Source organism: Pteropus vampyrus, unplaced genomic scaffold (assembly GCF_000151845.1).
Source record: "Pteropus vampyrus isolate Shadow unplaced genomic scaffold, Pvam_2.0 Scaffold1, whole genome shotgun sequence".
NCBI lineage: Eukaryota > Metazoa > Chordata > Mammalia > Chiroptera > Pteropodidae > Pteropus > Pteropus vampyrus.
In genome coordinates, this window is record NW_011888782.1 from 36,394,580 (window position 1) to 36,421,920 (window position 27,341).

Here is a 27,341-nt window from a genome sequence, read left to right on the forward strand (position 1 = left end):
TGTCCTTAAAACTAGATTTAATAATTAATTCTATAGAAAATAACAGTAAAACTAAAAGATAATCTACCATAGGTACTTTCTTGATGTCTCCACAGTATACTGAAAACACAAGTACAGAAGGAAAACAGAGATGAACAGAGATACAGTTGGACATTTGCCTAAAAATTGGCTTCACAAAATGAGGATGAACAAACTATATAAACCATGAGGATTAAACTCTTTTAATTTCTTCTCTCTGGTCATCATAAAAGAGGTGCCCTTAACATAGGTTAAGTGTCTATGTAAAAAGAAGCATAAAGAAATCTGTTGAGATGGGAGGGACTGCAGAGCATCCATCAACATCTGTTTGAAAAGACCTGCCAAGCTCTCAGGAGTTACATTTAAATAATGTGACCCTTCCAGACAGGACAATAAGGAGACAGATTAGACCCTTCAAGTGGTGATTCATCTTCAGACACATGGCAAGGGGGATCCAATATAAAGCCTGAATCCTGCCTGTTTGCTTAAGCGTCTAGCAGCTCTTTCTATGGCCCTGTAACTAACTAGTGGGTGTAAGGCACCTACAATTCTGGGACAAGTTACTAAAGGAGGCTCCAGACTGAGCAATAAAACATACAACCTTTCCAGGCCCACTCTCAAATAACAGTATCTGCTCTTCTCTTGCCTGAGCATAGGACAAATCCCAGTGCAAGATCCATCATAGTACTTACCCCTTTATAAGATCTATCATCTGACTTACAGATTTTGAAGAAAACTCTTAAATATATGCAGTATAATGAAACAATAAAATGCAGATTTTATTGTTTACTACTCTAGAGGGACCACAATGTGAAAGTGAGACAGGAGAACACATACTTTCAACACAGACAACTCTTAGCATGTGTAATCCTTCTCCAGTTTCTCATCAGTCCCTAACTTTGACGACTACCGCCACACTCCAGAGCTGGAGTATAAAATGTGGGCCCATAGAGTTACTGTATCAGTAACAAAATCTTGAGGGGGGGGGCGGGGGAGAAGCAATATTTAAACCACCTTTCTTAGTATTTCAAAAGCTTAAGATTAACCCACCCCCATCAGGTAGCTGCCTCCTGCAAATGCCTTCCTCCACTCTTCCAAATCTACTCTCCTGCATTTCACAGGATGGGGGAAATGTCACAAGCAGGTAACCGGGGCACACTCTACATGGCCCAGGAGCAGGAAGGCTTCTCTCATTTGCTCACAGTAAGACTCTGGGCTGGTTTCATCGGAGGAGGAAGCACCTCCCTGTGAGCCCAGTGCGCTGTGCTTCTCCCTCCTTCCTGCAGATGGAGGCAGGCAGGGAAAGAGCCTGCTCTAAGGCCAAGAGCTCTTCTGTTCTCTAAGCAGACAGACGAGAAAATGAAGCCACGGAAACCCCGTGCTCCTGGAAAATGAGAACGGGGCAACAGGCAGGTGCTGCTGTTTTCAAAATATTGTAAAATTCTAACCTGGTCACTAAGACATGATATATATATATATATATATATATATACACACAACACATATATATATGTATACACATCACATATCACGTGATATATATACACATTTTTTTTTTGTATACACAAAACCTGATGAGAGAGAGGTTTACAATAACTTTATCCACTGATAAATGAAGTTTAAACTCCACCCTCTCTTCCAGAATCAAGTCTGTGTCCCCACCGGCTAGAAGGCAGTGTGGTAAAATGTCCTCTCCTGAATGAATTTATATTCAAGTTGCTTTCCCTCTGTAGCTCCTCACTGTTGCCTGGAAACAGGAAACCCTTCCCACCTACATGCTTCCTGACTACTCCCCCTATCTCCCTCTTGCAGTGAAGAGAATGTACCTGGCCATGGTTCTAGATACTGTTTATCTTAAGGAAGAGCTGGTTCTTTTAAATGAAGCAATGGCAGGAATTTTGCCATTTGTTTAGGGATATCATCACTAGCCAAATAAATTAGTACTGAAAACTTTAATTACTTAGACAGGAGAACCTCTCTCCCCAAAATACACGTTACCTAAAAACATTTAAAAATGTTAAACACCAATTTATTAAAACAAGTGTGTCAAATAAAACCAAAAGTTATCCTGAGTTTTTTTTACCCACTACTTTGTCTCACTGATATTTCTTTGAAAACACTACTTTCTTGGAGTAAGGAAGAACACCATCCCTTTAATAGATCCCTATCCTTGAACCATCAGTCACCTTACCTTGGTAGCCCCTTAACTTCAACACTCACGCCACGCCAGTTGCTAAGCCTTTATGGAGTCTAGTTACTTACTCTTCACTTATTTGATCTTTCCTGTCCACTTCTTTTGCTACCACTAAGCTTTAGGTATAAATTAATTTTTATATAAGATTATTAAAGCAACAAGTGCTACTGATATTACTATCAATTATTTAAAAAATACCATGTGCCAAGAAGCACAGAAGTCATTTACCTATTTCATTTTATTACTTTCAATAGTCAGTGAAGCAGGTACTATTATTACCTTACATTAAAGATGAAGAAAGTGAGATTGAGAGCACTTAAGTAACCTGCCCAAAGTCACAAACATTTAAAGTAAGCCTCCAATTCCTTTTCTATGAAGAGAGAAGCAGAACACCTTTATCTTCCAATCTTTCCTTCTATTCCTAATAATTTTTCTCTTTGTAAACGTGGTTTTGATAAATTTTAAATCAAAATGTGCAACTACTTCCTTGCTTGGTGAATCAGTGTGCTGCACACAAACACCAACAGTACCACACTCTCTAAAATCCCTTTAGAAACAGGTGTTAGGGATCCTTTTTAGTATTTTAATTAATGGGATTTAAGGCAAAAAAAAAAAAAAATTCATGTGCCTTTCAGAGATGTAGTAAAAAATAAATTTATTCTTGTGATTTAGTGTTTATAAAAAGTTTTGGGAGGGAAAAAAGTCACAAGAAAAATTTTGGTCAGTCCCTTCTTGCCAAAGCCCAAGACCCTAATGCCAAACCAAAATTCACAAGGTACAAAATAACTAACCATATAGAGAAATCAATCCTTGGAATGTTGACTTGTACTTAAAGAAGACAATGTCAGAAGTAAATTTGCATCACAAATTCATCCAGCTTACAATTTTGTCCTGTTAACATATCTTTGTTCTATAACTCTCCATAAATTTTGGCCTTCGTAGACATGAAATATACAAACACCCTTAACTATACTTGAGATCAGACCAAAAAAAAAGACCTCTAAAGCAAAACTGAAAACTAGAAACTGCCTCAAAGTTAGTGAATTGGTGAGGTCAATAAATTGAAATTATAAACTGTTATTGAGAATCTCTAGATAACACAATCTCTGATTTTTAAAAGGTCATTCATTCAACAAAATATAGGTAGTGTTTTGATTCTTAATATGTTGAAGAAATCACTTATGTTTGTGCCAACAAAATCACAAAATAGCCATTTAATTCTAAGCAACTCTGCAGGCAGGACTAGGATCCAGTTGCAGCGTTATGATTTACCAGCCACCTCAACCTCAGCATATGCCATGTATGACCTGAGACTTAGTTTTCCCACATCTGCAAAGATAACAATGACAACCCTGACTCTACCAATATGTTGTTATGAAAATCAAATGAGAATATAGGTGGGATCTAAAAATATAAAGTTAGGTTTTCTGAACTACATATTCCTTGGTTTTCTCCACATTTTAAATTGTCAAATATGAATAAAAGGCTTGAAGTCAACACTCCTATAATTTCTGCCATACATACATGCTTCATTTGTCTACATCTAGAAAACTTGCTTTTTCTGTTTTATTAAAACTTTGGAGATACTCAAGGACTGTTACTCAAGGACTGCATGCCTATTAAAATGATTTAAACTAGACAAAATTACTAAGTGGAATTAGTACAATAACCAGTACTGAGTCAGCGATTATTAAAGATATGATTTTTACTTTTGACATTTTCAGCCACGGAAATTGCATTTATCCAAAGCCAAAACCAAAAACCTAAAAGAACTGGGTGAATGATGTGGTGTTTCAATGAAAATCAGTATTATAAAACTAGTATAAATCCTATACGCTACTTCTTCGGACTACAGGTATCCATTTCCATCAGATGGTCAGTGTGGGAAACACTGAGAGCAATTTTGCCAGAAACTAAAAGAGTTGTGAGCCAGTAGATTTATTTTCCTAAATGAAAACCTATGCCACTCACTGAAAAATGCAGTCCTAAAACATCTATTTGCCCAAAAGGTGACATAATCAAGCAAATCCGGAGTAATCAAACTGTCCATGAATACTGGCAACAGAATGAGAGAATGTCAAATAAACCTAAACTGATATTATTAAAATAGTTACTAAATTTAGTATGGCTCATAATTCAATATACAACTAAATAGTCTATGCCTTCATAAAGTGGTGAGGAAGGGGAGAGGAAAAGGGGAGGACAACTGAGAATTTTACTATTTTTAATTGAAATTACATAATTAACAACTAAAGAGGAGAAAAAATTCTTTACAAGAAACTTTATCATCAAGTTCATTGAGACATAAATGTTTTTAGGCTTAGATTATCCAGGAAAAGTCTTGGTTTTGCCATTAGAAAGAAAATTTAGAATGGTAGAAAGTATTTATTTGCCAGCTTCTCTGTGGGTTTAAGTAATCCTTTGGTTCTAATACAACTTTCACTTATCCTTCTAGTTTTAAGTCTGAGACCATTCTAATGTCAGTGGTCAGACACTTGCAGTTTCAAAATATAACTGGACATTTGGACAATAGCAACTATTGTAGCACCTCACTAACCCAGAAAGTCTGCTTGAGTTGGCTTACACTGCCCTCTACAGCCTTGAGTCATTTCTTCTGAAAAATAAATCTGCATTTTTTTAACGTGGAAGTACGGCACAGAATAAGGGGTCAAGAGATATTATTCAGCATTCGGTTTCATCTCTAAATCACATTGATAATGGTGAAGTGAAAGCTGGATTTTTAAATATTGTTACACGCCTTTTACCCATTTTTATTCATTAACCTCCCAATGAGGAACTTCCTTTATTTCATTTCAGTAAATAACTGAGTGATTATTATGTATGACACTGTGCTAGATGTTAGAAGTACCAAAATATATGACATAATCCTTTATCTTTCATAATTTCCAAAAGCACCCTAAACTTTAATAATTAAAAATATATATGTACTTGAAATCACATTTCTTTAAAGATCAATGCGAAGCTGCTAGATTGCAAAGGAAAGTAAAATAACTTGTACCTAAATATAACTTAACACAATGCTATCTTGAAGTAAGAGAATGCTGGTTTTAATTCTGGAGTCCTGTAATAGCTGTGTTATCATGGCTAAGTTACTAACCTTTCTGGATCTCAATTTTCTCATTTATAAAATGAGGATTTTTATAATACTTGCCACTAGTTTTAGGGAAGAATATGTGATATAACCCTTGAAACCATACTGCCTTATAATAGTGAGTGTTCAATAAATAATAATCATTCAATTATTTTTATTGCCCATGTATATTTTCCAAGCCCAAAATGGAGACACATAGTCTGAAAAATGTTAGTGTACTTATGAAGACAATGAGAAAGATTTTATATTAGGACTGTCTCCAAAAAACAAAACTGTGTATGTCTTCTAAAATCTACTGAAAACACTTAAAAACACTGTAATTATGTTTAATCTAGGTTTCATCTTTAAAGCCTACATATTTTCACAAATATTTTATTTTTGTACCTCAAGAAAATTCGAGTTTATAACTCAATGAGATACCAGATGATTTCATTAAACCTTCAATATTTTTAATCTTCATAAACATAACTTATTTGATTCTTTTGTTATTTTGACTTAATCTATGTACATATTAAAGGATCGTAATTGTGAAAAGTTGAAAATAGTTGCATTAATGTAGGATAATTATTGTGAACATGATCTTATTCTACTGATAAAGGCATAAGATTGAATATAGTATTTTCATTGTTTTTACTGGATTATTACTGTTTATACTTAATGGGATAACATTAAGAGTTAGTATATGAATTGCAAATTTACTTAAAATTTTTAAATAACCCAGAAAACAAATGTGTTGGTACACTAGTAGTAAAGGTACTGACTTCTTTTGAAGTGAAAATTAACAAATAGGGTGGCTCATGACATCACTTAATGGAATTTGTTTGGTGTTGTTTTATATTATTTAAAATGGGCCTCTTAATATAGCAGAGGTAAATCAGTATATTTTCAGAAAAAGATTGGTCTTTCCTAGTCATACTTCAATAGCTATAATAATCTTTTATTTGAATGGTTGATAATTTAAATGTTACTTTCTAAAATCAGCCTGTTTATATTTATATATTAAACACTGAAATAATTATACCATATGGATGGTAATTTTAACCTTTTTAAAAGAGAATTTGTAAATGTACTAATGATGAGAGAAGGCTGAGAAGAAAGGAGGTAACACATTGAGAGTTTACTTGTAATTATAAAATATTTAGATATAAATACAAACATGCAATTACTTTTAACACATAACAATCACCAATCCATTTCAGGCATTTTTTTGGCTTCTCTGAAGAATAACAATCCCGGTAAATTAGCCCTTAGATAGGTACCAATTGTCTCAAGACAATGAATTAAGTACATTTTAGGTTTTGCTCTTATTTTTAAAAATATATGATTGCCACAAATCCTTTCACTAGGAATTTTTGAGAAGTAAAGAAAGGACCATCAGTTCCACAAAATTCAGGAGACGCGGAGTTTTAGAAGTGGTCACCAGCACACAGTGATTCGGTTCCAGAATAACTATACCATCTTAAGAAGGTAGTATACTTTCTGGGTAATATCTATCTTCAGTCTCTTAGTCTAACATGATATAATTTCCTGTAACCTTTATTTATCCTTCATATTATGTTGCTAAATTATTTCTTCACAAAGGAAGTACATTACCCTTTCAGAAAAAGTAAATGCCCAACAAAAGTCTAGAAAGTAGAAATAAAAAGAGGGTAACAGGGAAAAAAAAAAGTTTTAAGTCACAATAAATAAATGCACCTATTCAGAGATACGTTCAGGCTAAATTTAAAAAAATAAAATGTAAAATCTAGTTACCCATAAAAGACACACCTAAAACAAAATGACATACGAAGGTTTGAAATTCATGAATGTGGTCTACGGCCATTCATACCCATAAAAGACACACGGCCATTCATACCCATAAAAGACACACCTAAAACAAAATGACATATGAAGGTTTGAAATTCATGAATGTGGTCTACGGCCATGCCATCCTAAACACACCCGCTCCCATCTGATCTCGGAAGCTAAGCAGGGTTGGGCCTGGTTAGTACCTGGATGGGAGACCACCTAGGAAGACCAGGTGCGGTATTTTAATTTAAAAATTAAAATAAAAATAAATAAATAAACAAAATTCATGGATGTGAAACTATACAACAGGCAAATGGAAAGAGAAAGTATGCATAGCAATAGTGACAAAAAGACAAAAAAGAAATCAAAGAGAAAATCATTAAAAGGGATAAAGAAATATTTAAGTTGTCAAAAAAAATAATCTTCCTAGAGTGAATAATAATCACTGATTCTTATACATTTAACAAGAAGTTTGGAAATACATAAACAAAAAAATTCAAAAAACAGAAACTAACCACCACAACCACACTAGTAAACTCTAAAACACCTCTCTCAGAAAATAACAGGAAAATTAAAGCAAGATAAATAATATGATGAAGGATAGGAATAACACATTTCAAAAAACATATAATGTTAACCTAGCAGATGTAAATATGTACATTCTAGACTCCATATTAAAAGAAATCACATTCTTTTCAAACATATGTGAAATACTGAGATTGATCACACAGCAGACTACAAAGGAACTATTTACACATTCCTAAATATTACTATTCTTCAGGCCACATTCACCTAAATACAGTAACATAAATAATCAAAAATAAAATGATAGCCCCAAAAGAATTTTAACTTAATTTCTAAGTAACGTATTGGCTAAAAAGTAAATCAAAGTGCAATTTTTAAATAATTCAAACTGGCAATGACCTACTATATAAGAAGCATGTGAGACATCAAAATGGCACTAACAGGAAAAGTGCAACAAATGACATTTTGGAGAATAAAAGTTTGAAAATAAATGAATTATTTCAAAACAAGCACTAAAAAGAAAAAAAAAGAATTAATTAGGATAAAATAATTTAATAAACATGAGAATATGTGAAATGTACAGCTTCCTAACAAAATATAAATTATCAAAACTTACCAAAGCAAGCAGAAAACTAAACAACACAATAACCAAAGTTAAAAACAAAAAAAAGAAAATTAAAGCAGATGCCAAAGACCTACATCCTCAAAACAGGCACTATAAAACTGAGGCAGTTTTATAAGAGTTCTAATAAACATTCAGAATAAATAATTTTTACTTGAAGCAAACTATTCAAAAGCATAGAAAGGTAGGAGGAACTACATAAGCTAAGGCTCAACTTAACCCCATGCTAGAGCCAGGTAAAAATAGCAAAGAAAAAAAATTATTGACAATTCACACTTCAGCATAGATGTAAAATTCTTGAGTAAAACTTTTTAAAAAATAAAACAGTATGAAAAAAAGTAACATCAAGTAAAGTTTATCTCAGAAACTCATCCTTATCAACGCAATTCACTATATTGACAGGGTAAAAGAAAATGACACCATCAATTCAACAAACTAGTTTACTACACATTCATGGATCAAATTTCTTAGCTAAGGATAGGAGAGTTTCCTTAACCTGATAAAGAGGATTAGTAGTAAAATGAATATTAGATGCATTAAAACATGTAAAAATATATACACTATCACTAGGAGTATAATCAATACTACATCAGAACAAAAGAAGAAAAATAGAAAAGTTAAAAGACTGGACAAGGTAACAGAACTATCATTAGTTAAATATGATTTAATTTTCCAGAAGAAAATATTTAAGAGAATCAAATGACAAACTAGTGAAACTAGTAAGAGAGGTATTATAAAGCTATATAATTCGATCCATTATTTCCACAGAAACTGGAAAAAATACATCAATAAAATGCAATATGTAAATTCAAAAACCAACCCAAAATATTTGTACATTATAAAAGCATTTCCGATTAAAAAAAACACACACTAATCCACAGATGGGCTGGAACAGGCTGCCCCTTCGTGTGGGGTGGGGTGAGGGGTGGGTATGAAGGAATGGGAGAGGGTAAAAATATTCATCTCTACCCCATGACATTAACAATGAATTGCAGATAGTTTTTTGTTTTGTTTTGTTTTGTTTTTTTAAGATTTAAACATGAGAATCAAACAGATACACGTATAAGAGAATATACAAGGGAGTATACCAATGACAATGGGGTAAGAAAGGCCTTAAAGTACAAAACGAAAAGACAAGAAGAAAAAGATTAATAAAAACAGACAATATCCCCATGAGAAATGACACTATTAACAAAGTTAAAAATAAACTGTGAGATTTACTGTATATATTAATACATGTTAGACAAAGGAATATATGGACTATATATGTAAAGCTCATTCAAAATCAATACCAAGAAAAAGAGGAAAGCCTAACAGCAAAACGGGCAAAGGATATACACTCCATGTTCTGTATCCATGGGTTCCACATCAATGACATCCAGGAGTTCAACCAAGCACAGCTCAAAAATATTTTTTTTAATGTTATATTGTTGCTGATGTGTACTGTGTAGTTAGGCCTATGATGGCTGTTTCTGTACTGAACATGTACAGATTTTTTTTTGTTATTTATCCCAAACAATAGTGTAACAACTATTTACATAGCATTTACATTATATCAGGTATTATAAGTAATCTAGAAATTATTTAACTATAGGGAGGATATGCATAGGTGATATGTAAATACTATGCCATTTTATATAAGAGACTTGGGCATCCAAGGATTTTGGTATTCTCAGGGGTCCTGGAGCCAAGGGAGAAATGTATAAGCAGGTAATTAAAAAAAAAAAAATTGGCTAACGAACAAATGAAAGTATGCTCTGTTTCATGGAAAATTTAAATTAAAACAAGATGATTTTCATAAATCAGACTGGAAAAAATTAAAAGTTTGATAATATCAAGTCTGGTAAAGGTATAGAAAAATAGTGACTATGCTCTGCTTTTTCAATGAAAAAATATATATGTAAGTAAATGCACTGAAAGAGTTCTAACAAAGACACATCTAACTGATAACGTAGCTAATCTGGGGAGTTTGTGGAACAGGAAGCAAAACACTAAGATTGGGAACAGAATCGAAAAGAAATTTCTATCTTTTATTCATTCAACATTCATTCACAAATATTTATTTAGTGTTTAATATATGCCAGGCTTTGTTATATGCACTGTATATATGGAGCAAACAAAACAGAGGAAGGACTCTCGTTTTTGTTAAGCTTCCTTTTCTACAAAGAAAAAGGCAGGCTCTAAACATGTAAGCCAGCAAATAATTAAAATACTATTTATTTTAAATTAACTTCAAAAATCAGTAAATACTAGGAAAAATAAAACAGGATTGTATTTATCCTGAAATATATTGGTCTTGGACAAAGAAAAATGTATTCATGCATTACCTGTGAAATAGAAACAGTAATTTTCTAAACTTTATCTTCTGTATAATAGTTTATACTTAAGAAATTTATGTACATAATATTTAAACTTTGAAATGCCCAGATAAATATTCCTAAAAGACCAAATACAGCAATGAATGACCAGAAAATGGGTTTAATACAAGAAACAGATTTCTGGTGATATGCCTATATATCCACTGTGGCACCAAGTGGAGGGTAGTGCCTTGTGTCTGTTCCTCAGAAATGGAGCTAAAAAGCCATACCGAGCTTCAGGAGGCGGTGAGTAAGCTACACGGGTCTTGAGAAAGAGGCAGCGGAAAGAGGCAGCGGAGGGCCCCTGAGGCCAAACTCAGGTACTAACTGGGCAAAGGATGTCCCTCCATTAACAACCTGCCACTCCTTATGTGAGACATCAAAATGGCACTAACAGGAAAAGTGCAACAAATGACATTTTGGAGAATAAAAGTTTGAAAATAAATGAATTATTTCAAAACAAGCACTAAAAAGAAAAAAAAAGAATTAATTAGGATAAAATAATTTAATAAACATGAGAATATGTGAAATGTACAGCTTCCTAACAAAATATAAATTATCAAAACTTACCAAAGCAAGCAGAAAACTAAACAACACAATAACCAAAGTTAAAAACAAAAAAAAGAAAATTAAAGCAGATGCCAAAGACCTACATCCTCAAAACAGGCACTATAAAACTGAGGCAGTTTTATAAGAGTTCTAATAAACATTCAGAATAAATAATTTTTACTTGAAGCAAACTATTCAAAAGCATAGAAAGGTAGGAGGAACTACATAAGCTAAGGCTCAACTTAACCCCATGCTAGAGCCAGGTAAAAATAGCAAAGAAAAAAAATTATTGACAATTCACACTTCAGCATAGATGTAAAATTCTTGAGTAAAACTTTTTAAAAAATAAAACAGTATGAAAAAAAGTAACATCAAGTAAAGTTTATCTCAGAAACTCATCCTTATCAACGCAATTCACTATATTGACAGGGTAAAAGAAAATGACACCATCAATTCAACAAACTAGTTTACTACACATTCATGGATCAAATTTCTTAGCTAAGGATAGGAGAGTTTCCTTAACCTGATAAAGAGGATTAGTAGTAAAATGAATATTAGATGCATTAAAACATGTAAAAATATATACACTATCACTAGGAGTATAATCAATACTACATCAGAACAAAAGAAGAAAAATAGAAAAGTTAAAAGACTGGACAAGGTAACAGAACTATCATTAGTTAAATATGATTTAATTTTCCAGAAGAAAATATTTAAGAGAATCAAATGACAAACTAGTGAAACTAGTAAGAGAGGTATTATAAAGCTATATAATTCGATCCATTATTTCCACAGAAACTGGAAAAAATACATCAATAAAATGCAATATGTAAATTCAAAAACCAACCCAAAATATTTGTACATTATAAAAGCATTTCCGATTAAAAAAAACACACACTAATCCACAGATGGGCTGGAACAGGCTGCCCCTTCGTGTGGGGTGGGGTGAGGGGTGGGTATGAAGGAATGGGAGAGGGTAAAAATATTCATCTCTACCCCATGACATTAACAATGAATTGCAGATAGTTTTTTGTTTTGTTTTGTTTTGTTTTTTTAAGATTTAAACATGAGAATCAAACAGATACACGTATAAGAGAATATACAAGGGAGTATACCAATGACAATGGGGTAAGAAAGGCCTTAAAGTACAAAACGAAAAGACAAGAAGAAAAAGATTAATAAAAACAGACAATATCCCCATGAGAAATGACACTATTAACAAAGTTAAAAATAAACTGTGAGATTTACTGTATATATTAATACATGTTAGACAAAGGAATATATGGACTATATATGTAAAGCTCATTCAAAATCAATACCAAGAAAAAGAGGAAAGCCTAACAGCAAAACGGGCAAAGGATATACACTCCATGTTCTGTAACCATGGGTTCCACATCAATGACATCCAGGAGTTCAACCAAGCACAGCTCAAAAATATTTTTTTTAATGTTATATTGTTGCTGATGTGTACTGTGTAGTTAGGCCTATGATGGCTGTTTCTGTACTGAACATGTACAGATTTTTTTTTGTTATTTATCCCAAACAATAGTGTAACAACTATTTACATAGCATTTACATTATATCAGGTATAAGTAATCTAGAAATTATTTAACTATAGGGAGGATATGCATAGGTGATATGTAAATACTATGCCATTTTATATAAGAGACTTGGGCATCCAAGGATTTTGGTATTCTCAGGGGTCCTGGAGCCAAGGGAGAAATGTATAAGCAGGTAATTAAAAAAAAAAAATTGGCTAACGAACAAATGAAAGTATGCTCTGTTTCATGGAAAATTTAAATTAAAACAAGATGATTTTCATAAATCAGACTGGAAAAAATTAAAAGTTTGATAATATCAAGTCTGGTAAAGGTATAGAAAAATAGTGACTATACTCTGCTTTTTCAATGAAAAAATATATATGTAAGTAAATGCACTGAAAGAGTTCTAACAAAGACACATCTAACTGATAACGTAGCTAATCTGGGGAGTTTGTGGAACAGGAAGCAAAACACTAAGATTGGGAACAGAATCAAAAAGAAATTTCTATCTTTTATTCATTCAACATTCATTCACAAATATTTATTTAGTGTTTAATATATGCCAGGCTTTGTTATATGCACTGTATATATGGAGCAAACAAAACAGAGGAAGGACTCTCGTTTTTGTTAAGCTTCCTTTTCTACAAAGAAAAAGGCAGGCTCTAAACATGTAAGCCAGCAAATAATTAAAATACTATTTATTTTAAATTAACTTCAAAAATCAGTAAATACTAGGAAAAATAAAACAGGATTGTATTTATCCTGAAATATATTGGTCTTGGACAAAGAAAAATGTATTCATGCATTACCTGTGAAATAGAAACAGTAATTTTCTAAACTTTATCTTCTGTATAATAGTTTATACTTAAGAAATTTATGTACATAATATTTAAACTTTGAAATGCCCAGATAAATATTCCTAAAAGGCCAAATACAGCAATGAATGACCAGAAAATGGGTTTAATACAAGAAACAAATTTCTGGTGATATGCCTATATATCCACTGTGGCACCAAGTGGAGGGTAGTGCCTTGTGTCTGTTCCTCAGAAATGGAGCTAAAAAGCCATACCGAGCTTCAGGAGGCGGTGAGTAAGCTACACGGGTCTTGAGAAAGAGGCAGCGGAAAGAGGCAGCAGAGGGCCCCTGAGGCCAAACTCAGGTACTAACTGGGCAAAGGATGTCCCTCCATTAACAACCTGCCACTCCTTCCCTCCCACACTGACTCACCACCCACCTTCAACACACACTGTTGTGTAAAGTTCCTTCCACACAAGCAAGGAGAAGAGCTGCAGAGCCCAAGGCTGTGGAGTTGACAGGACTTCTAAACCAAAGAACCTTAGGTGGATGGTAAGATAACTTTCAGGTTTTCAGGTCAAAAACAGATGTCAGTGTAAGTCCTAAATATTTGCAAAATACCACGCATAAAAATGTCCCCCATATTTTGAAGGGAAAAAAAGACTTTTGGCTGCTATGGTCTTGTGGTTCATTTGATAAGAAAAGAAAACCTCAAATATTGGTACTTTGGAAGTTATATTCTATTTGATTAAAATATTTTGTAGAAATGGTAACTCATTTCTTTTTGGGTCACCCACAGTCCTTTCAGTAGAAATATAAATGTGAATAGTATTCTTTCTGGCTTAGAACTTTTCTCTTATTTTCATTCTAAAATCTGAAATGTATAAACACAGATTTATAAATCTAGTTAAACAAGAAGCAGTTTCCAAAATTAAAAAGCCCCTCTACTTTTTAATTTATCATTAATATTTGTCAAAAGTATACTCACATATATATTTTACATATTATTTAATTTGTTAAAAATTCTATTCCATTTAGTTAACCTGAAAAAAATAAAGGAATTATATGAAATGTGATATTCGAAGATTCTTAATTAATTATACGGGACAACTACAAACATTAAAACATAGCCCATTAAATAAACCCTGCATTTGTCTAAAGCAACGACAGACTCTAAAGAACCATTATTCTTTTAGGATACTCATGTCCACATCTGCCTACTACAAAACACATGTTCAAGGCATGAACATCTAAGAAAAGCGAAACTTCCCTTAAAACAAGTGTGTTTATTTGAACACACATTTTCAGAACCAAATCAACAAGTGTTTTACAGGTTCACACTCATAAGGGATCATATGTGTGTTTATTTGAATGTAATCTCATTGAAATAAACACAGCTGCGTTTATTTCAACGTGTGAGAATCAAGATCTACACATGTTTGTGCAAGAATGAATCATGAAACCATTGCTTGGTGCATGGAAATGTGACTAGGAAATAGCACACAGCACAATCACTTCTTTAAACACATCACTGAGAATTAAATCTATAGCTAAAAAATATTTCAAGAAAAGGGACAATTCAATATGCCCAAAACACACTCACAAATATCAATATATACTGTCAAGCATTAAAGTATTTCCTTTATATTTCATTTGAAAAAATTAACAAAAAAAAGAAAACAATGATAAATAACAACTATGTGTGAACCCACCACCAAAATTTAACATTTTGTAAGTACAGTTGACCCTTGAACACCAGGGACTTAAATGTACGGGTTCGCTTACAGGTCAGTTTCTTCAATAAATACTGTGAATGTATTTTCTCTTAATATTTTCTTAAAATTATTTTCTTTTCTCTAGCTTACTTTATTGTAAGAATATGGTGTATAATACATGAAACATACAAAATATATGTTAATCAATTGTTTTATCTTATTGGTAAGATAAGTAGGCTATATTAGTAGTGAGTTTTAAGGGAGTCAAAAGTTATATGCAAATTTTTGACTGCAGAGGAGATGGGGGTTAGCACCCATAACCCAAGTGTTGTTCAAGGGTCAACTGCATATATTTCAGATTTTTTTAAAAAAATTGAAACACAATGTAAATAAAATTGACATCCTCCCATTTTTTTTCTCCGTGGTCCCATTCATCTTCATCCCTTCGTCCTCAGTGGTAGACATTGTCATAAATTTGAGCTAAACAATGCATACCATTGTTTTGGATGTTTTCTAAAACATGGAAGATATAAAGTAAAAACTATTCTGTGATTTGGTTTTTGTCTGACAACACTGTTTTTGATATTAATCCATACTAATTCACTTCATTCATTTGCACTGGTTCACATTCCTTCCATCATGATGAATACACCATAATGCAACCGTTTCTCTACTGGTGGCCAATGATACATTTCCAGTTTTCCCCATTACAAATCAATTCTGCTATGAATGCCCTTGTATGTGTGCCCTTGTGCAGATGCTTGACAGTTTCTCTAGGGTATAACTAGATGGAGAATTACAATATTTCTCAACTTTTGCTAGATATTGACAAATTTCTCCCTTGGTTAAGTGGTTGTGTTAAATTGTACTTTGATTTAGAATGGGTTCCACATAACCAGGACAAACTGTCCCAAGTATAGTGTTCAGGGAATTGGTTTCTAAAATGGCAAAATTTCATTTATTCCACAAGTTACCACACCTAAGATACAGACTATGCAGACTTTCACATTCTTGCTTGATCCACTCAGGTAGTTAGTAGAGTGGTTCTCAATCAGAGGTGATTTTGTCCCTGGGAGACATTTTGATCGTCATGACTAGGAGAATGGTATCAGCATCTCGTGGTTTGGAGGCCAGGGCTATTTCACTATTCCCTGTATTGCCTTTTGAAGAACAGAATGCCCACCTAGTTTGTTCCAGCATAAATTCATTTTCACTCCTTGGCCAAATATAAATTCCAGAAACTTCTGGCCTATGAAATCATTCTTTAGATAATAAGCAGTGACACCAAGTGGAAGTGTTTTCTGATATCACAAACAGTTCGACTCAGAATAAAGAAAATGAGCTATAGCATATAATGACCTTCTATAGTTCCATTAATCAAAGTATTAATAACATCTCTTTCTGAAGTAACTGACTATACATATCTAAACAGAAAGAACTGGAAAAACAACTAAATCTGAGTTTTGCGAATTATCAGAAAGAAATCTTACCTAATTTCCTAGTTGACTTAGTATCTTGGCCAACATTTTTGCCTTTTCTTTTATTTATAAATCTAAGCTACAGCAAGAGAGAAAGATTTTTAAGCTGGACTATTTAATTACCTCTTTTGGAAAAAAAATAAGACAGAAGATAAAAAGATACTATCTAGAAATTGCTGAAAAAACACATTTACTTTTGACTGAGAAGATTTTTGAGGATTTTCTTTTCGTTTTTCCAATTATATTCCCTATCCTGAATCAGAAAGCAGTAAGAGATTTAACTTTCTCTCAATTTAATATGCAAAATGTAACTTCGTTATTCATTTGGAAGCCAGGTGTGTCAATGTATTAAAAAAACTGAATAAGAAATTAAAAGACCAAGAATTTTATTCCTAATACTGACTCTCTCTTATTATTGCCATCCTTGGCAATTTTATTATCAGATCTTGTGGCTTTCAATAATTGCCTCTACAATAAAATCTTATAAAATCTACATATCCATCCCTGAGCCTGAGTTCAGCATTTCTAGCTACTTGCTTGACATCTCCACATGGCATGCCCTTTACCAAATTCCACACTCCGGAACCTGTGCTCCCAACCTGAACTGCACTTTTTATGAACACTCTCAAACACACTCCACCACTGAAGCTCCATCCATGTGCGAAAGGACCAGCACTCTCTTAGGCAACACACTCCACCACTGAAGCTCCGTCCATGTGCTAAAGGACCATCACTCTCTTAGGCAGGTAGCTTCTACAATGGCTTGCTCACCTGTATTCCCCCAACTCCCTGTACTGCTTCATCTGTAGTATCTTTTCTATCCATTTCTTCTTATCCAATTTAACTGCCACAGACAAGAGCAGGTCTTAGTTTATCATGTACACTGATTGCTTCCAGACTTGTCTCCCTTCTGCTTATCTCCAGTTTTTCCTCCTAAAATTCACCCTACACATCTGTTGTCATATTAATCTACAGTACAGTTCTGACTACATCTCTTCCCAGACTAAAAATCTTCACTTGTTTGGCATCTAAGGATATCCATGACCTAGCTTACTTTATTGTAAGAAGTGTTGAATGACTTTTCTCCCAGAAACTCTTTAATAAGCCTAATCTTAGCCAAACAGAATAAACTAGCTTTCTATATACAAATCCACACTTGAATGCCATTGTGCCTTTTCTCAGGCTATTCCTTCTAGCTAGAAAGCCTCTCACATAAATTGTACATGTCCAGATCTTCTCCTACATCAAGGCATAATAATCAAATGACACCCCTTTCATGAAGGCTTCTGTTTTCCTCAGTCAGAAGCAGCTCTCTCCTCTAAAATGTCTCTTGTTCATTTATGCCCATGTTGTTATTGCTACTGGTGTTCTGACCACAGGAGACAGTATAGCTAATAGTTAGGAAGATGGACTCTGGAGCCAGACTGCCATAGTTCAAATCCAACTACCAGCTGTGGGACTCTGAGCTAGTTACCTAACTTCCCTGTACCTCAGTGTAGTGGATGCTGGGATGTCCCACCCAGATCCCCTTTAAGCCAGCATACCCACTGCCCAGCTGGAGTGCTGTACACTCACAATTGCACAAGAGCTACCTTTTGAGAGATTCCTGGAAATTATATCTTTCCCTTTCAGTCCTCCAAGGCAGTGCCGCCCACTCTCGCCCAATGCCTGATGATCAAAGTGGCCCCCTTTGTTACCATTCACGCTCTAAAACTCCTTGAAGGATCCCACTGAGGCTAGATTTTTAAGCAAAACCCACATCTTTACCTGGTTTCTTCCTAAGTGCTTCTCAAGTTTTAATATCAATCGGAATCACCTGAGAGATTAGTTAAACAACAGGCTGCTGCCCAACTCACCCAAGTTTCCGATTCAGGGTTCCTGAGTGAGACCTGTGAAAATGTATTTCTAACAGGTGATGTTAACACTGCTGGTCCAGGGGCCAGTGCCCTCCCCCATCCTGCTTCCTTCCTTTCTCAGGTTCTTTCTGATCCCTCCCTCAATAAATCACCAGCACAAGAATCTGCATCTCAGACTCTGTTTCTAGGGAACCCAATCTAAAACACACAGCTTCTGAATGTATAAAACAGGCATATTATTAATTAACTCAAATGATTACTGTAAATATAAAATCAGATAATATATTAAATAAGCTTAGAATAGTAACTAGCACATAAAAAGCTCTTAACAAGTATTAGTTACCATCGTCGGCTCCCCTAATACTACTGAACATTTATTGAGCAGAGGGTCTATCCCTTAGCCAACTCTGTATCATCTATATTACCTAACACCAATACCTACAATTAAAATCAATCTAGTGGGCTTAATGTATTGTGCATTGCACTAGATATACTAACTAAAATTTGGTCTCTACTGACAGGAAGCTTTAATATCTACTCTGAAAGAATCTGGAGGAAAACAGAGGTACAACACTTATAGTTGCAGGCAAAGTTCATGAAAGAATTCAAGAAATGGGAATAAAAAGCTGGGAGTGCGTCATCAGTGGAATTCCTGGAGGGTGACGACTGCAAAGGAAAGTGTCAAATGTTATCCTGGAAAGGATGTTAAGGGAACTAAATGGTAGACCACGTACATGTGAATAAGGCCTTACGACAAAATAGATTATCAGGAAAAACAATGAATGTGAATAAAACTTAGATTTCCTGATCACAAATCTATTGTTTAACTTAATAAACTATTCACAATTAAGGCAGCAGAAATTTTGGGGTGTTTAGGTGAATGGTGGGCATTAACCAACTTCTCTAATTAATGTTGGGCTTTAACTAAAGAAAGTCCAATAACATGTCTAGCCATTTTGCACAGCTATCTTGATGAAACCCACAACTCTCAAAATAGAATAATCATGCTATAGCCCTGCCACCATCCCTGGAGAATGCATAGAGTGGTATAACAAGTAAAGGCATAAAATTAAGTAAATATCAATTTTCTTGATAAAAATAGTTTCAAATACTACTGTTAAAACATGTAGGCATATTCTTGATAGATGTGTGGATTACACCAGTGTATGCTTTTTATTAACACTCATCAAACATCATACTTAAGATCTACGCATTTCACTGTAATTTTTTTTAAAGTATATATTATGGGATAGAATATAATATTCAAATAGATTTTTGAGATAAAGCATTCAAAAAATGTCAACAAATATGAGCTTCTGGTAGCACAATTTGGTCTATGATCCCTGACTTCATAAGAATATGACTATTTTTATCTACAATTCAGGAATTTTAGAAGAAAATTTTGAGACGTGGAGCATGAAGAAAACCAAACATTCCTCTGATTCTGACTTCCATGTTTAAGAGAAAGCTCCATAATCTAACCAAATGCTTGGTTCCTTAAAGTTTTCCAACATCTTCACTGGTTATTTTATATAAATTGAGTCTTTTCTGGCAATTTAAATGGGTGACCTGGTAGGATTACTACCTAAGACTGGTCTGTACCTTAAAACATACTTCCTAAAGCAAACTCTTCAAAAGAAATACCAGAAAAATCACAACCACAGTAGCCCCAGTGGGACAGCCCTGCTGGTTCTGTTAATTAAAAGAATAACTGCAGAAAGTTACCAGATACCTGTAAAGCTGTTAAACACCCAGCATTTACATGTAATACTCCCTAACAGGGAGAAGGGCTCTGAAAGTTTGTTCAGCAAAATGGTCTGGATCAAGACCAGCCTCTAAAACAGCATCTAATCCAAAAAATAAATACACATACACAAAATTATGAACATGAAATGAACAATTTTTTATATAATAATAAGCACATCAATCTTTTCAATAAACGTCTACTGAATCAGAGTTGAATAGGCAGTGGATTCTATTAACCAATAATTTTCTAAAATGAAAAGCAAAGTCATATCTTGAAGAAACTTGGCAGGATAGCAACAAAGAGTGATATAATACCAAAGCATGTGAGCAACAGAGCTGAGCAGGCCCTGACCCAACCAGGACAGTACTGGATCTGACAGTAGAGACAAGGGCTTGTTGTGGAAGGACATGGCTTGTTCCTCTGACATCAACTTAACAAGATTATGGACAAGCTCCAAAACCTCTTACTTGCTATAAAGCCCCATTATTTTTCTACCATAAATTTATATGTTATATTTTTGCAGAAATGCCTGTTTTCTCTTTTTATCTTCTCTGGGGACAATAGTTTGTAACATTTTTTGCCCTATGTTTAAGATAGGAATGCATAAGGGAAGGGGACATATTTGTCTAGAAATTTTTAGGACTATTATAAATTATTACTCATTCAAATTCATGAGAATTTGAGTCAATAATCCTTTGCTGGATCCATGATTTCAAAGACTTAACCAGAGATGCTCTGAGCATTCAAAAAGAGAGCCTCCTTCAATGACAGCAATCCATCCCAGCAGTGTTTCAGATGCCCTTCCTTGGGACTTTAACCTTCTTTCTAATCTAGAGATGCATGTTGTATTTCCGAAAGATGAACATCACATTCTTAAATATGAGTGGGATAGTATTTTGGGTTCAGTTTCTGCTTTTTGATGAATAATTTTTTGTAGGACTTCTATCATTATAGCAGAGATGTGATCGCAGTAGTCAATGTCTTCTTGAAAAAGTTAACAAGCAGTCTCAGTCTCCAAGCTTTTTCCAGATTCTTTAAAGAAGAACCTAAGTTGTGTAGATTATTTCGACCTTTTTACATCACTTTTCTTGTGCTGAAGTGCTCCTGGAAATCTGTAAATTCCTTTGTGAGCTGGGAATATCTAAAACCTTAAACCAAGGGGCAAACACAAGAAAAGTATGCCAACTATATTACAGATGACTCTTGAACAACAGGAATTTGAACTGCATGAATCCACCACTTACATGAGAAATCTTTTCAACAAATATACAGTTGGCTCTCTGTATTTCTGGGTGTCACATTCTCTAATTCAACCAACTGGGGACTGAAAACATTTTTGGTCCACAGCTGGGAATCTGTGGATGCAAAGAGCCAACTGTATGCATTGTTCTATGTTATTTTATATAAGGGACTTGAGCACTCTTGATTTTGGAATCTGTGGGGGGTCCAGGAAACAATTCTCTCTGGAACAATTCTCCTTCTGGCTATTATTCTCTTGTCTTCACCTCGGCTTCTAAAATGCAGCTTCTAAAATTCCAAAGTCTCTCCCCATTCATGCTACCCTTATAGGCACAACATTCATCTACCTAGTCTGTCCTTTAGTCTGGCATTAAAATGCATAGGCCTAGAAATTAGCCATAATCACTTGGAAGCCTGGGGGAAAGTGGAGACTTGAACTCAGACTCTAGAGTCATAAGGACCAGAATTCAAATCCCGATGTAGAGAAGCAGCTAGGTAGTCTTCATAGGCAAAATGGGGAATAATAATATCTATCTCACAGTATAATTGTAAAGATTAAACAAAATGATTTAAAATACCTATCACATATCTGATACATAATGCTCGATACACAGAAGAAATTATTATAAATACAGAAGAATTCATAAAAACGGTTAAATCCATCAGTATAACACAGCGAGGATTTTCATCATTCATTTTGATGGGATGTCTAAATATCAAATAAGTCAAACTTATTTAACAGACTGACCAGTCTATTCAAACTCAGCAAATTTAGCAGATCCTTACCAACCTGGGGTCACTGTTACTCCAAAATAATCTTTCTGAAGTAAGAATTTTTTCCTTATGAAGTCAAATAAAGTATAGCATTTAAAGGGTGGCTAAAATGAGGTCTTTGCTATCTCAGCAAAAATGACTAAAAATGGCTTTGATCTATAAATCCCTAAATAATTGGAACTTCGGTGTCCTTAGAGATTGCAGATCTCCCTGCCTCTCATCATGGTTGTTGAGACTAACTAAAATGTTCCTGTTCTTCAGACCTGAACAAGGGAAATATGAAGAAACCCAGATGAGAATTCATCATCTTACTTCAAGAAAAAGAAGGTTTAGTTGGGGGAGGGGAAGTTGGGGTGAGTCCTGTTACCTTTTAATATTTTCACGTACACTTTCACGTACACGTACGCTTTTACTGATTTGGTCATTTAAAAAAAAAACAATTTTAATTTTAATGATGATTTAGAGTATAGTCACTTGATTTCACACTTTTCCAACTATAATGTTGGAGTAATATCTATTTGTACTAAGCCCATAATGCTTGTTTTCTCTACTACTATGGAAGCTGGCACTGGGGGTACCTATTTTTATTAACTTTATATTCCCCGGGGTTAATATCATGCCTGTGAGGCAGTACCTCAACATGTTTGTTGACTGAATATAATGGTTTCTGAGATCATCCATTCAAGAGTTTACTTCGGAATATAACAAGAGTTGTTTTGACTGATTCTCTAACATTAGCAGAGGATCAGATCAAGTCCAAGAGCAATCCCTTAGCACACTAATGTCTCTCACAGCTGAAATAAACCTAGCAATTATTTACTGGGGGCATCATCTATGGGCCTTGCACTCTGCTCAGAAAAAGGCAATGTTCTGCAACAAAATTAACATAGGCCTTTCAGTATCCTATAAGAAAAAAGATACAAGTCAGGAATTTATGAAGAATACTAAATAACGTGAATTTTAAAATACTACATTAGTCACCGTTTTTGGAGTTTCTTCTCCATGTGGCTTTAACAAGTCATAGGGTCACAAGGAGTTACCCTGGGAAGGACCTTGCTGATCATTCCAGGCCAGTCCCTATTTCATAGATGAGAAAACTTAGGCCTGTTGAAATAAAATGACTTGCACGGGTTATACACTTTGGTGGTGCACAAGCCAGGGATGGAATCTGGTCAGGGTTCATCAACTTTCAGGACTTAATCCTAACACACAATTATACTTATAAGGTCTATGATCCTGAAAGAAAGAATCATATATATTACATCTTTATATTATCTCTTCTTAGAGTCTTATACATTTATGCTAGATGTGAAGGCAAAAGCTGATATGATTTGTCTGAAGAATGCTTTTCCTAACAAAAATGTATTATTCTAAATAAAACTTAAAATATCATTACAATTCTAAATGTTTCTTTAAATGTGGAGGGCGGGGGAGGGGAACTTCCCTGAAATGTTTTCTTGGAAACCACTTTTAAAAAATAGTAATCACAAAGAATTTTCACATAAAAATCAACAAAGTGTTATCATTGGGCTACATTATTGATTCAAAATGCAGCATTAAATAAGTAACTGATATGTGATTTCTGTATTTCCCCTCTCCTTTCCTGATCTGTATGTATGTATTTATAACACAGAATATAAAAAGGGCCCAAAAGAACTGTAAAAATATATTTACAGTATATAAAAATTGAACTCTGCTATAAATTACCTAAACACTAATACAACTTTACTTAATATTCTTTTGCTTTCATGGTGTTTATAAGGGCTTTTGCGAGCATGACTTAGTGCTAAACTCTTAGAAAAGTTGTTCAGTTAATAAGATTTGATGCTTTCATTTTCTCAAAAGAGTTTCTTCCTATAGCAAAAGGAAGCATTCAAAATCATTCCACTGAGCTACAGTTGTAGTTTAGTGTGCTGTCAATTCAGCCTCTCAAATATCACTTGGCTCCATTCGTGGCCACCCTAGATGAGTTCCTAATTACTTCCAGTCTCTGATGCTGTAATAGTCTCATCACCTGATGCTCCTGCCACCCATTCCCCTGCTTCAATGTTACCTGTGCAGAGTACGAAGGCTGCTTCAGTGAACCTCCACTGCCTGGCCTGGCAATTATGAGCCCTTAGGATTGATCCATTATTACTCTGAAGCAATATTTCCCTTGCATTCACCCTTTCCTAAAGGCCTGTGGAATTCTCATTCTCTGGCCTGCCCTTTACCAGGATCGTCTTTTCCCCTTGTTTACTTATGCAAGAAATATTTGACAGCATATTCTGTACCACCTGCTAAAAATACAAAACCAAACAACTTAATTTCCCCATGCTCAAAGGGTATGCCCAAGCCCCATTCAATCTTCAAGACCCATTTCAAGTTTCCATGAAGACTTCTCTAATAATGGAGCCAAATGTTACTGCTCCCTCATCTATCCTTTTAGCATATTGTCTTTACTCTCCTGAGTGGCTAATCACCTTCTCCAAAAATCAACACTCAGGTGTTGAGCATCTACTATACCCAGGCATGTGCTAGCTTCTTCCCTTTGTGTTATCTCATTAATGTCTCATAAGGAGGTTATTTCTGTACTTCCTCTCCCTGTTGTATATACTTCTTGTGAGCAGGGATATCATTTTACCCACCCTTATCCTCTTGGTAACATTCACAGTACCCAGAACATAGTAGATGTTCAATAAATATATGCTGAATGAACAGATCTATAAATAAATGTAAGAATGGGGGAGAAGGGACAATTTATTCTCTCATAAAAATGTTTGAAAAGTATTAGCTCAACGCTTCTCTTCTCCTTGTCTTGACTCTTTATAGATTATTTTAAAACTTAAATGTACCCTTCCATCCATTCAATTTTTTTTTTAAAGCAATTAAGAACAGCACACTTGTTAAGATGCTCTTCTTCTCAGTCTGGAAGGTATACTTACTAGCTCACTTGACTGCTATCAGCGAATTTCAAAGAAAAATCTTAAGAAAAGTATGAGTGAGCACTTTAGTTTCAAGGAATGCACGTGGTTTGCCCCTAATTCTGCCAACTACAGAGAAAGCCATCCAGAGTACGAGGCATCCTTTTCAAAGCATAATAGCAGATTCCCCAAAAGCCTGCCATCAGGTACGAGTTTCTGTACCACCTTCCATACTGAAAAGGAATGTTTCCAAGAGTGCCAGAGCACTCTAAAGATGGTCATGGAAGAGGACAGGACTTCCTAAAGTCAGCACCGCGCTCCCCATCTTTGTACGAACTACTCTGAGACTTGCCCAATTCCTTACAGAGTAAGACTCCGCACTCTGTCTCTACTTCATTTTATTTTTCCTATAATATATTACCATCTGACATTGCATACAACTTATTGTCTTTCTTCCCCAACTAAAAGGTACCCTAACATCCAGATAGCATTTTTTAACCATATTATTATTATTGTTATAACCCCAGAGACTAGAAAAGAGCCTAGCTCATAGGAGCTCAGTAAATGTTTGTTGAATGAATGTTACAATTCTTTTATTATTTATCTTAAATGTATAATATTACCTATTATCAAGATTTCACCTTTCCCTAAGATAACCCCTTATTTTCTGAACCTGTTTTTTCATACACGAGTATAAATATAAGATTCTATATGTTGCTTACAAATAGACAAATGAACACACACATAGATAAACTCAATATATTTAACAGAGGCAAAAGAATTTATATAAAAGAGTATAAATTCACAGCTGTTAAGTGTGCAAAGCATTTGACTGCTTTACATAGATTTTAGCTTTTGATTTCCAAAATGATTTTAAAAAATAACTATTATTTTTCTTCTTTATAGATGAGAAAACTGGACTACCAAGAGGTTAAGTGCCTGGCCCAAACTCATACAGCTAAGATGTGTGTGGCACAGATGACATTCAAATGGGGCTTGTCTGACACTTGATGATACTTTTAAACCTTGCTGCCTCCCAGGTGTGGCTAAGCCCAGAACTCAGTTTTAAATCACAAAAAGAAGCCAAACAAATGGGGGTAAGGGGTGCAACTCTTCCGGAAACCAGATATTAAGAGTCCAGGTGTAAGATTCCCTGCAAAGGGAACTGGCTTTGAAATTAGATGCTGGTCCCTCCTATGTGATGCTAGGTAAGGGGTCCCAAACTCCCAGGCCACAGACAGGTACCGGTTCGTGGCCTGTTAGGAACTGGGCCATACAGCAAGAGGCAAGAGAGTAAAGCTTCATCTGTATTTGCAGCCCCTCTCCAGCGCTAGCATCACCGCCTCAGCTCTACCTCAGATCATCAGGCATAGATTCTCATAGGAGGAATACTGGGTCCCTGGTGCCAAAAAAATTGGGGACCTCTGTGCGAAGTAACTTACTCATCCTCTTAGAGCCTCAGTTTCAAAATTTGTGAGGGGAGGAGAGTGGGAGAGAAGGGAAGAAAAAAAGAAGTGGAGGAGGTTGGATAAATTATACTGACCAGCAAAATTCATTATTATCTTTAGAATGAGATATTTGAAAGTGCATGTAAAAATGCCTGATATACAATAGGTAGTAAATACAGGTTATAAATTTAATGTCATATTTGACTCATTTCATGAAGAGTAGGACAAATATATTTTTAAAATGAAAAGAAAACCAACTGGGATAGATTTCATGATAATTTGAGAAAGATTTGATCAGATCTTAAAATTTTATATGTCAGAAGAGCTTGTGAAACTAAATTCAGCCTTACATTTCATTCATCCCTTAACTAACTCCTAAATGCCTCTTTACTTGATAGGTACTGAAGTAGGTATTGTCAAGCATATAAGGCACAATCATCACCTACATAAATAAGACAAAGTTCAATAATTTCATTCACTAAACAGGTATTTAGTGAATGGTCGCCAACACCATAAATTTACTAAAGATATGTTTTAGAACCATCATAAATTCCTTCAAACTTTTCTTAAAGTTCTGCAAGATAACTATAATTTATGCCACCATCCTAACTACAGCTAAGATTTAAATCTATAAATTTTAACCAAAAAAAAAAAAAAAATGAGAATGAGTTTCATTACAT

General features: G+C 34.5%; 1 protein-coding gene and 1 pseudogene across 11 annotated transcripts in view; one reads left to right on the plus strand and one right to left on the minus strand.

Moving 5' to 3' along the window:
• The window catches only part of BBX (BBX, HMG-box containing), a 251,169-nt gene that overhangs the window by 200,905 nt on the left and 22,923 nt on the right, over positions 1 to 27,341 (minus strand). The window lies entirely within an intron of this gene.
• On the plus strand, positions 7,238 to 7,356 carry LOC111737141 (annotated as a pseudogene).